We start from the raw sequence: 12,334 nt of genomic DNA, 5'->3' as shown, positions 1-12,334 counted from the left end.
GAAAAATACATCAATGAATCATTAGCTGCTGGAATAATTCGCCCATCATCCTCTCCATTGGGCACCGGGTTCTTCTTCGTGGGTAAGAAGGATGGTTCCCTGAGACCTTGTATTGACTATCGAGGTTTGAACCAGATTACAATTAAAAACAAATACCCACTGCCTCTTCTCGCCTCTGCTTTTGAACCTGTACAGGGAGCAACAGTGTTTTCTAAGTTGGATTTAAGAAACGCTTATCATCTCCTTAGGATCCGTGAGGGCGATGAATGGAAAACTGCCTTCAAAACACCCTTGGGCCAATTCGAATACCTTGTAATGCCCTTTGGTCTAACTAACGCCCCAGCCTGCTTCCAGGCCCTAGTAAATGATGTTCTCAGAGACTTTCTCAACGTGTTTGTTTTCGTGTACATAGATGACATTCTCATTTACTCCAAGGACCTCGATGAACACAAGAAACATGTCTGTCTTGTCTTACAGAGACTACTGGAGAATAAGCTGTTCGTGAAAGCCGAGAAGTGCGAATTTCATCAATCTTCAGTCACCTTTTTGGGGTTTGTGCTCGAGGGCGGCCAGGTAAAACCTTCAGAGGACAAGATCAAAGCAGTCTTAGACTGGCCAGTTCCAGAGAACCGCAAACAATTACAGAGGTTTCTAGGGTTCGCTAACTTCTATCGTCGGTTTATTAGAAACTACAGCCAGACCGCCCTTCCATTAACCTCCCTGACTTCTGTTAAACGCACTTTTCAGTGGACTCCCGAGGCTCAAGCAGCATTTGAGAAACTAAAATCCTTGTTTTCCAGAGCTCCTGTCCTCATGCAACCTGATCCTGCTAAAAAGTTTATCCTAGAGGTGGATGCTTCAGATTCTGGTGTAGGAGCTGTCCTGTCCCAGAGGCTCGATTCAGACCAAAAGATACACCCTTGTGCTTTCTTCTCCCGTAGACTTTCTTCCGCTGAACAAAATTATGATGTGGGTGACCGAGAGCTCCTGGCTATCAAACTGGCGTTGGAAGAATGGAGGCACTGGCTGGAGGGAGCTGAGCACCCGGTTCTTGTATGGACAGACCACAAGAACCTGGCTTACATCCAGTCCACCAAACAGGCTAATCCTCGCCAATCCAGGTGGTCAATCTTCTTTTCTCGGTTCAACCTAATTATCTCCTACAGACCCGGATCCAAGAACGTGAAGCCCGATTCTCTCTCTCGTCTCTACTCCGTCGATCATCCCGAGACACCTGAACCTTTCCTTCCAGCTTCATGTACAGTGGGAGTGGTCAACTGGGAGATAACTGACCTCATCAACTCAGCCCTGGCCACTGAACCCGATCCAGGTAACGGTCCATCTAACCGTACATATGTTCCATCTTCTGTCAGGTCCCGTCTTATCCAGTGGATGCATGCCGCCAAATTCTCTGCTCATCCTGGAGTCAGTAGAACAGTAGCTCTTATCTCCAGACGTTTCTGGTGGCCCTCTCTCCACAAGGACGTAAAGGAGTATGTGTTGGCTTGCCCCACATGTGCCCGTAACAAAGCCTCACACCAACCTCCTTCTGGCCTGCTTCAACCACTTCCTGTTCCCTCGCGTCCCTGGTCCCATATCGCCATTGATTTTGTCAACGGTCTCCCTGTCTCTCGAGGTATGTCCACTATACTCACCATTGTTGACCGCTTCTCGAAGTCCTGCCACCTTGTTCCCCTCAGAAAGCTTCCCACGGCCTTCCAGACAGCTCAGCTCCTCATTAAACATGTTTTCCGGCTTCACGGCATCCCCCAAGAGATCCTCTCGGACAGAGGTCCTCAATTCATCTCCCAGGTATGGAAGGCATTCTGCTCTGCGCTCGGCTGCAAACCCTCTCTCACCTCAGGTTACCACCCCCAATCGAATGGTCAGACCGCGCGCATGAACCAACAGTTGGAATCCACCCTTCGCTGCCTCACTTCGAACAACCCCGTGGATTGGAGCCAATTTCTCCCATGGATTGAATATGCCCATAACTCCCTCAGATCTGCATCCACTGGACAATCTCCATTCCAGGTCAGTCTCGGGTATCAACCACCTCTTTTTCCCGCAGATGAGAGAGAGATATCGGTGCTGTCCGTCAATCAACACATCCGCCGTTGCCAGAGGATTTGGAGGGAGACCATCGCCACACTCAACCAGTCATCAGTGTCTGTTAAACGCTTCGCTGACGCCAGGAGACGTCCCGCCCCCGAGTACTCTGAGGGCCAGGAGGTATGGCTCTCCACTCGAGACATCCCCCTCAAGGGGATGTCTCGAAAACTCTCCCCAAGATTCATCGGACCCTATAAGATCACTCGAGTCATCAACCCCTCAGCTGTTCGTCTCCAACTACCTCAGTCCCTCCGAATCCACCCTACATTCCACGTGTCCCAGATCAAGCCTGTTTCTTCGAGCTCTTTGTGCCCACCGTCCGACTCCCCACCACCCGCCCTGGAGGTCGATGGCCATCCGGCCTTCACAGTGCGCCGCAACGTGGACTCCCGTCGACGAGGTCGCGGATGGCAGTACCTCGTCGACTGGGAGGGCTACGGACCGGATGATCGCCAGTGGGTCCCAGGCTCGTACATCCTCGATCCTGCACTCATCGAGGAGTTCGAGCGTTCCCGCCCATCTACCTCTTCCGGACCGCCAAGGGGCGGTCGTTGAGGGGGGGGGGTACTGTTGGGAGCTGGAGAAATCCCATCTTTCTCCAGTAGAGTCCGCCGTGGATCCTCTGAGGGAGCTCCCTGCACAGCTGCAGCTCGTCAAGATCATCAGAGGATCCACTACTTATGCTGTCTTCAGACCTTGCCTCAACGCCGCAGTGTTGTTCCAGTTGGTCAGCGCTAAAGCCTAGATCCTCTGAGTATCTCCATGACTTTGAATCCAGTCTGGATTCTAACTATTATCTCTGTCTTCCAGGAAACCTGTGCCTCCTCTGAGCAAGCTCTGGAAGAGCTAACCTGCCGAGCCGACCCTCTGAGCCAAACCCTGAAGATCCCTCTGAGAAACCTCAAGCAGCTCAGGACTGAGCTGGGACTTCCAAGCCAAGGTCTGTTCTAACAAGACGTGAGACGTGGAAGCAGCTAACGGACTCTGCTGATATCGGTTTATTTATTGAGGTCATATTACCAGCATTAAAGTAATTTTTAATAATTTCTTATCAAAGCACATAATCGATTGCTAGTTTTATGTGCTTGGCATTTTATAAAGCTGTAAAAAAAATTCTTCCTCGCTTTCAGACTTTATTTAGTTTTGCTTCTCTGTTGCACATTTTTCATTTGATTGAACAAATTTTACTGACAGAGAATAGCCAGGGGCTGCTGCCTGTCTCCAGTAATCATTGGGTGAGAGACGGACAGCGACAGGCTGCCAGTCCATTACAGAGTTTTCAATTAATTATTTCATTTATCAAGGAAAGAAAAAAAATGATGCAAAAAAAAACTCTTGTTCATTTATCGGTTTTGATTGATTATATATTTTAGTTTTAAAGCTGGATTTAGTTTCACTACAATCAGAATCAGCTTTTTTGGCCATTTTATTTTGGGCACAAACAGGGAATTTTACTTTAATTGTCCATCAATCGCCTCATAGACGACCCCCCAAGCAGTAAAATACAGCTATACAAAGGCACACTGTTAAAATAAGATAAGACAAGGACAAGGAGCAGAACATACAGCTCATATTTCTTCCCTTTTTCTTTTCAAGAGCAAAGGCATTTGTCTTCTGACATCTAGAATTATAAAGAAATTACTCATATAGAACTTGTCTACGTGTATGAGATAGGTGTTAATATTTAAAAAAAGAACAAATCATCCCTTATCTTAAGATCAGATGTGAACTGGTCTTTTATTAACCACAGTCAGCTGTTTTCTGCATATAGCAAATCAACAATTCATGCAACAACAAAAAAGCATTGCTAAAGCTTTGCTGAACTAATTTACTTCAATTAAAGGTCTTGGAGGATTTTTTTAAAAGACCCGGTATCTCCGTTTGTGCATGTACGAGCCCCTTTCTCCTCATGCATGCACTGTTTAAAATGTGCTGTTCTCATAGCTCATACAAGCTTATTGTGTCCACATACAACAGGGACTTTATAGCAACTCAGCTAACTGACTATTTGGACAGATCACTGATTTTTGCACAATGCTTTCAGTGCAAAGCATTCTGGGATATACCTGCCTCTTCTGAGGCCTTTCTTTTCTCCTCATACACTTAATGGACACTTTTTCTGTTACAACCTTTGGCCATTTTCAGAGAACCGTGGTAAAAAAGGTGACCTTCAATCACTGTCTGAAACCATAGCTCTACACACATATGCGGCTGAAACTGCGCATGTGCAGAAAAAGATGGCTAACTGGGGACGAGCACGTAGGACGGCATTACGTAAACATATCACCAGAATGATTGACAATTAGGGGAACCTAATACCTCTATACCTTTAAGGTCAAAGTTCACGATTGAACTGTAAAAAAGAGACCAGGCAAAAATGGACTCCAAAGACCCACAGTACACCCAGAGGATTTAAAGCTATTGAAAAATACTTCACTTAAAGGAAAATTAAACACTTCTGTAACTTATGTTAAGAGGGGCTTCCTTGATGAGTTGTAGTTGTCTAACAGCGGATCTACAGAAGCCTTTGACTGGAGACAGTCGTTGCATGAAGGTTAAATTACTGAAAAGGGTTTAGGAAAAAAATTTTTTTTGACTGATGAGACAAAAATTAACCTTTCTAGGAGGTATAGGTCTGACTTCAATGACCTAAAAAGGCATTTAGGAAGCAGAAAATCCTACTGACATTTAGGCCTGGTGTTAATAGAGTGCTGGTCTGATGTTTCTTCAACACACCTGGACTGCGATGCAAACAGGGATCCAAATCACACCTGCAAGTCTTTAACTTAATTTCTTTAATACATTTTTAACAAATGAAGACATTTGTTTTCAGGACTGGAAAAATAACTGAGGGCGTATTTATGTATTTATTCACATAGTTACAGGTTTATTTTGGATAGATTTTTGTTATTAATAAAACAAACATTGTTTAAAGAATGCTTTTTGCATGTTCCTTGGTTATATTAGTTTTCATTAAAAAGTAAAAATGTATGGTCCTCCCAATGTGGCTATGAAACATATTTCTTAAATTGTTATTTCACATTTGCACATCCTCAATAAAAGTGACTTTGTATGTATGGATGGGAAAATGCTCAGGGACAACATGAAATGAAATGTACAGATTTAGTCGTCCTGCTGAAGCTCCTTCAATCCTAATTAAAAGCTGGAAAAAGACAACTCTACCAACAGCTGATCGATAATCTCTCGCCTGGCAGCAGAGAGGATGAGTGCGGAAGGTTAGATAGTGACCCGAGCTGAGAGTCAGTGGTAGGGAAGAAATGAAAGAGGATGATTAGGGGGGGGTAGGAGAAGATCCCTCCGTCAGACACCAAGCTGTGGTCTGGGCTCAGATGAGTGACATGACCTCAGTGTGGTCCCACACCGAGCGCATTACTGAGCGTCTGAGAGGGATTTAGAGTCCAGGGCTTAGCGCAGATCAGGCCATGGTTCCCTGCCTGAGGGAAAAAAAAAACAGGACAGACCTCAGAGCTCTGAGAGATGCATGAAAGCTGCATTACTTAGAGAAACTGTTACTTTGATCTATCTGCAGCAGCGGACCAACAAAGACTATTACATAGCAAAACTACAAAGGTGCTCTTTGTTGGGAACTTAATTAGCTTTTTGTGACGTTACAACCATAAACCAGTATTTCATTGGGTCATCAATTCATTTGATTTGATAACACTAAGTGGAAGAAGAGATAGAGCACATATTTTGCAGACCAGATACCCAAGTGTTTTGGTGTTTCTGTTTATGTCTTAAGCATTTATTTTTTTGCAAAGCCAGATCATGTTGGATGAATAGCCTTTGTCCAATTCCTCCATAATGTCCAGATTTGTGGAGTGCATCGCTAATTGCATCAATAGATTCTACCATCTGAGCTGTGGATCCCTGCAGCTCCTCCAGACTTCTCCTGGATTCTCTGATCACCGCTCAGAAACTAACTGTTATGTTAGTCAGTTTGCAACTGCTCTGGACTCTTAATTTTCAGATAACTATTTAATAATTGCCCTGAGAGATATTCAAAGTTTAAGCTATTGCTGCTATAACCCAACGCTGCTTGAAATCTCTCCCTCCCCCTCTTCCTAATGAAGAATAGCTCAACCTGAGGTAAAAAAAAAAACACACAAGTGGACCCTGTAATGATATACAAAGGCAGTTAGCGGCACTGGATTTTATTGGATTGGTCAGATTAACAGGAATCTGAACAAATATACATGTTGCACAATTGTTTCTCGATAATTTATTTTAAGAACTACTGTGTTTATCATTCTTAGTTTGTTTAGGCTCAGTCACATAAAGCCCCAAACTTAATTTTATAATTATAAGTGAATCAAATGTCAAAAAGAAGTATTTTATCCAAACTACATTTGAAAGTTTCAGTCCTTTAAAGTGACAGTTTCATACATCCTCTGCCTCTAGTAAAATTCCCAAATGGCGGGACATGCAGGAGTAAACGGTAGGCGCCGTTTTTGTGTCATCTTACTTGGCTGGCCAGTTAAATGTTTGTGCAATAAAAAGTCTGGATGGAACACAGCGACTGTTCTGTTCCAACAGTAGCTCCAACTAGACTTTGAACCCCACAATAAAGTGCTGCCTTGCATATGTTTTGTTCATCATTCATCTAAAGATAACCAAGGGAGGAAAAAAATATGCTTAATGGCAAACATGCACAGTTTAACAAGGGAGAAAATTGCAGCTAAATCATTTCCTATTGTATATCTAGGGAGTATTTTCAAAAGCTCAATTATTTGATGCAAAAAATTCAGTTTTCAAATATATGGTGAAAGAAATCAGTTTTCTATAACCTGCTTCATTCATTGTCAGGACTTTTTATTTTTGTTTGTTTGTTGTTTTTTTTGTGTGAAAAAAGCACCATAAATAAAAAAGGATTCAGCCTGCTTGCTTTCGAGTTTATTTAGGACCTGCTATGTGAGGTGAAAAAGCCCAAATGGGCGTTATGTAAACACATTCCCTGCACGCACAGCCCAGGCAGCCACAGCTGGCTGAACTTGCGTAAGAGGCCCCCCCGGCTCAGACTCTGTATATGCCATCCGGGTTTGTAGATCAGTGGAAATCTGCTTTAGTTCAGGCCTGTTCCAGAGGCACCAGCTGCATGGTACTGCAACGGATGGATTAACATAAGTGCAGGGTTGAGGTTGTCCTGAATAAGTAGAGCATCAGAAAATGACCCTTTGGTTTGAGAGGTTTCCAGAGGTGTTCTTGAAACTTTGAAATTGTTACCTTTGCAGTTTTTATGGTCAAATATCATACACTTTGCTGGATTTACATACATGTTCTCCAACTGATGCAATGACGTTTTAAAAGGAACTTTTGTTTGTTTTTCAGCGTCCTTTTCTTTCACAATACCATGCAGATAGATCAGAAGCAGAATGATTCTCTGCAAAGCAAATGTTTGATTTTAAAAGGCTTGTTTTCAGTATATTTTGGTGATTAGATGTCAGGTAACACAGAGTACATGTCAGACTTAATAATATTACTTTAGCGATAGTTTCAAGGTGTTGCTTTATTGTATGTCTCGTACCGTGTCTTTTGGTTGTGCTGTTCTTTTTACATCTTGTTGCAGGTGATGAAGCAGACTGAAAATGTTTTGTCATTGTCTCCTTTCTATCTCTTCTTTCTTTCATCTTTTCTCTTTTTTTCTTTCTTTTTTCCTTTTCTTCTTCTGTTTTTCTGCTCTATTTACATTGCAGTGTCCATATAAACTGTAAAACTCCCTGCATAATTATAATAAAGCAATTTATATGCATGAAACAAGTGGAGCAATATGGCAATTGCCCTACTGCTCCACTTGTGAAAGTAAAATCTGTTGGGCTCTTTTTGGCATCAAGACAATTATTCTTATTGCCACATTGCCAGACAGGACACTGTAAAAAAAAAAAAAAAGATGACAGGACCAATGGCGTAACTATTGGTAAGCAGAGACTGCTGTTGCTTAGGGGCCCCATCATTGACACCTGGGTGGCCCCTTATGCTAATGTCGACTGGGACGTCTCTTTGCAGATGTAGTGGTTTGAAAAATTCCTCCTAAACCCACCTGATACTGGGTTGACTGATCGGACCGTATTTATACCACAACGCATGGCAGATTTCAACATGACGGTTTAAACACGACACCAATAGCAAAGCAGACGTTGGTACTTTTAATTACTATGTTAATAACTGTATAGTTCATTAGACGGTTGGGCTGGATGGGGTGTTGTACTTCATGTGGGGCCACCAAAATAATGTTGCTTATTGTTGTGTCATTACGCAATTGGACAGGACGTGACACATTTATAGAATCAGAGGACTATTCATTAAAAATGTTCCTGATTAGCAACCGAGCTACTAAAGAGAGAGCTGGATAGACTTTGAATCCAGGTCTTTTTGTGCTGGTCATGTTTCATCTTCATAAATAAAATAAAAATAGCATCATCTACCTTCACTTTTTAGTTTTTATTAGAAAGTGGATGAAAGATATTCCTGCTTAGATCCACAAACACTGGTATAAATGTCTGCTTCATCATAGTTAACGTCAAATTGTGAATTTCTTTTGCAGAAAAAATAAATTTCATGCCATCCAAGAATTTCCAGCGTGACTATAACTCGCTCTGACCAGGCAGCAGAGTGGAATGGGGAAATATGCAGTGTCAGGTAAGGACGTCTACACAATAAGCTTGTGACAAAAGTGGAAGTAAAGGTGCCTCTTTGGTCAAAAATCCCCAAACAACATCTAAGTGAATGGCAAAACACTTTTGCACAGCGTCATTCCCTGATGGATGCTCTGTTGTATTTTTTGGGACATCTGGGGACTCACTTGTTACAGTGAGAGCTACCAGAACTCTTTTGTTATGCTTAGTAGTGAAGCATCCTGATTCAAACCATGTGTTGAATTTCTTCTCCTTAAAGCAATAAGCTTCCTTCCAGATCTGCCCAATGATACCAAAAAGAGAAATTCAAGAAACTTCTTCCAGTGGGAATCGTTTAGTAATGATCTACGGATTTTTCAGCACAATAGAGCAGAGTGTCACAAGGTGACAAGGTGGCTGAAAGATCATAACTTTTAAGTCAAGTGCTTGTCAAAGAAAATCTGGGGCTAGTTCCCAAAGAACAGGTGAATAATTATAAGCAAAGAATCTGAGATCAGCTCTGCCGTCACTGGAAAGCTGGACTCCTCACCAAATATATAATAAAAAGCCATATTCCTGTATAATATTTGAAATTTGTGAAAGATGTGATTAATTTTGCATTAAACCCTTTTTTTATAGTTTCAAGTATTGAACATTTTATTGTTAGTAACCATGTTCTCTTTATATTTAATTTTTGATTTAAAAAAAAAAAAATCTGCCTATCTTTAAGGTTCTCCAACTATAATGAAAAAATCTATCTTGGTTATCCAAATTGTACCTGAAAACTTATTGTTGGCATTTTGCCCCCAACTAGCCTGCAGTGGTGATGTGGCACAACAGGCAAAATTTTCAGGGGTTGCTGTCAGGTTATCTGAGGTCCTTCAGCGAAATTTACTGTTATTTCCTGTGGCTATAAAAGAAATATGACCGCACAACTAGTATCAGGTATTTTGGACTAGAATGAGCAAATATAGAATATGTCTGAGAGCCATTTGTGATTTAAAATGCTTTCACACTAAGCTTTATAATGCTTTCAACAGTACCAGGTCAGAAAGCAGGATCCTGGAAGGGGAACTTGTTCCGGTCTCAGAATGGTTCTTCCGGACCCTGAAGTGGTTCCCATGCAGCGTGAATGCACCCTGGACCGGTGTACCAAAAGCAGGAAGAGAGGATGTGACATTAGACCCATGAAATTGAGTAGAAAAAGAAGTGGAAAAACAAAGCAAAAGCACAAATCTAAAGAAACTAAATCTAATGTCTGAATTTTATCACGAAGGTAACGATAGACTTTCTTCTTCATTCTATTTATTCTGCCTGATCAATGAAAACCTGGAGTGATCGCCTCAAAGTAATCTGTTGCAACTGCATGTTGGCGTAAATATCTATGTGAGAGCAAACTGTGTCAACTGACCGAATCCCTTGACCGGTGAATGCGCCCTTACAGTCAATGGAAAAAAAGTGTTCTAGTAAATGCAGCTTAACATGCAACCATCAAGCCACATAATCATTTAAGCATTTTTTAATGATGTTACAGCTCAAAACACTGGTGCGTGTATTGGGATTCTATGTGCTGGACCAACATAAATAGAATTTACTTTATTATCATTCCACTGTCACAAGAACAGAGCAACGAAATGAATTCTCTGCATTTAACCCATCCCCTTCGGTAACAGTGGGCTGCCATTGTGCAGTGCCCGGGGAGCAGTGTGAGGGTTAAGGGTCTTGCTCAGGGACCCAGAGTGGCAGTCTGTGTGAGATCAAGCTCACAACCTCTGGATTCAAAGCCCTATGCCTTAACCACTAGGCTGCCACTCCCCTATTACAAATAAAGCTCAATTCAGAAGTACAATACAAGGAGATTTATGGATTACAAAATAACCTAAAAATTGAGCCTTGCATTAGTATAACTACTTTTCACTGAGCATGATACTGCCACTGCCATGTTTCAGGGTGAAGATGTTTTCCACTATATTTGATCATTATAATCCAAACTGAATTATTCCACACTGTAGAGGACTTTGTTTAAGGAAACATTATTATTATTGTTGGGGATTATTATATTAAATATATATGATATATAAAATGGTTTCATCTTATGAATCCAGTATCACAAACTGTGTTGTTTTGACTTATTGCCAGAGCTTCTGTATTAGTTGTTTACTGAAATTTTAAATGTAAGAGGTCTTTTTTAGATTCCCTCCATCTGCAGCTCCACCTCACCTACACCCATTAGGTGACAAATCTGTTATCTGATTGCTAGATAATAGACAGGTAAATCTTTGTGGCTGAACCTCTGAGTCTTTCTAAAGAATGTGAGGAACGTTGCCAAGTACCAATTAGTTTTAAATGAATGGATGGACAACTCTATAAGGGCAGCTTTAAAAAAAGGCACAAAAAAAGACATGCCTTAAGACTGGAGAGCATGGAACAAATTCCCCAGTGAACTGGTGTAAAGGAAGTGTGTGAATAGCTGATGCACATATGAAGCTTTATCATAGAAGAGCTTATGTAGCTGAAACTGCAGTTTTGCAGAATGTGCTTCAACAATAATGCTGCAATGAGGTTTTCCAAAATGACCTGCATCCTCAACTACAATCACTTACTGGGAGCAAAGCGTGATGTGGGTTTCCATACATACTGAGCATGTTGGGGTTGTGCTTTGGAGAAAATGCAGCATGTGATGAAGTGAACAATAATCTGCTGTAAAAACTCTGGCTTCTGTCATTTACGTGGATTTCACAGCGATGAAATACCACCTACCCAGAGCTGCTGAAGCAAATCCTTTTATGGTCATTTCCTCACTTCCATCAGCTGTACGCCTCCTGCCAGAACTGAAAAAAAAAAAAAAAATGGTTTAGCAACACAGGAACAAGGTCAAGGTGCTCACTAGCCGTCCAAACTCTCCAAAACTTGATCCAACTAAAAAAAAAGTTTAATTCCTGGACAAAATGTTCCAGTTTTCACGTCTCTAAACTTGGATCTGCCTCTAACAGCTCTGGGCTTGATGCAGCAGACTTTTAGAGAAACTTTAGTTTATGAAGAAAAGCAGGCATTATGCTGTAGTGGAGCAACATGCATTCGAATGCATAAATGCCTCTGAGTAGGTTAAATAGGGAAGAAAACAGACACATGTACTCTTTTTAAGCGTAAACACCACTTTCCTCGTGAATAAGAAAATTCCTTTAATAGAGAAATTAGACTTAATTTACCAGAAGCTCTTACCTTTGCATGAATATGAGCGGTCATGCACTAACAAGTACAACCATGCACTGATTAGGGCGTAATGCACTTAAGTGGAGTAAAGTGCTCTGATTCATAATTGGAACAGACTGGATTTGCTTCACTTGAGCTGCCAGCATGGCACAGCCTTAGCAGTCACAGGAACACGCAGCTTACAGCTGCTGATTTCATCAGCTCAGGATGTGGAACCAGAACAACAATGAGCTTCTGTTTCATGGAAAAGAAATGCTGCAAATGTCACAACTTTACAGGATTTACAGTGGGATGTGTGGCAGAGCAGATGTTTGTGTTGGGTCGTCCGGTTTTGCCAAATTTCAGATCTTAAAAAGGACTATAAAAAAACTGCATTT

The 12,334-nt window shown here is 41.7% G+C and overlaps 1 long non-coding RNA gene across 1 annotated transcript; it reads right to left on the bottom strand.

The window, feature by feature from the left end:
• Positions 1-5,000: 5,000 nt before the first annotated feature.
• LOC119788266 lies at positions 5,001-12,088 on the bottom strand. Its single transcript, XR_005281441.1, has 3 exons — positions 11,967-12,088; positions 11,505-11,575; positions 5,001-5,567 (listed from the first exon to the last, which is right to left on the bottom strand). It is a non-coding gene; the product is annotated as an uncharacterized LOC119788266 (long non-coding RNA).
• Positions 12,089-12,334: the final 246 nt, after the last annotated feature.

Source organism: Cyprinodon tularosa, unplaced genomic scaffold (assembly GCF_016077235.1).
Source record: "Cyprinodon tularosa strain WSP-4 unplaced genomic scaffold, ASM1607723v1 ctg313, whole genome shotgun sequence".
NCBI classification, from domain to species: domain Eukaryota; kingdom Metazoa; phylum Chordata; class Actinopteri; order Cyprinodontiformes; family Cyprinodontidae; genus Cyprinodon; species Cyprinodon tularosa.
Note: the sequence above shows the minus strand (reverse complement) of the source record. Positions and strands in the feature narration are given on the sequence as shown.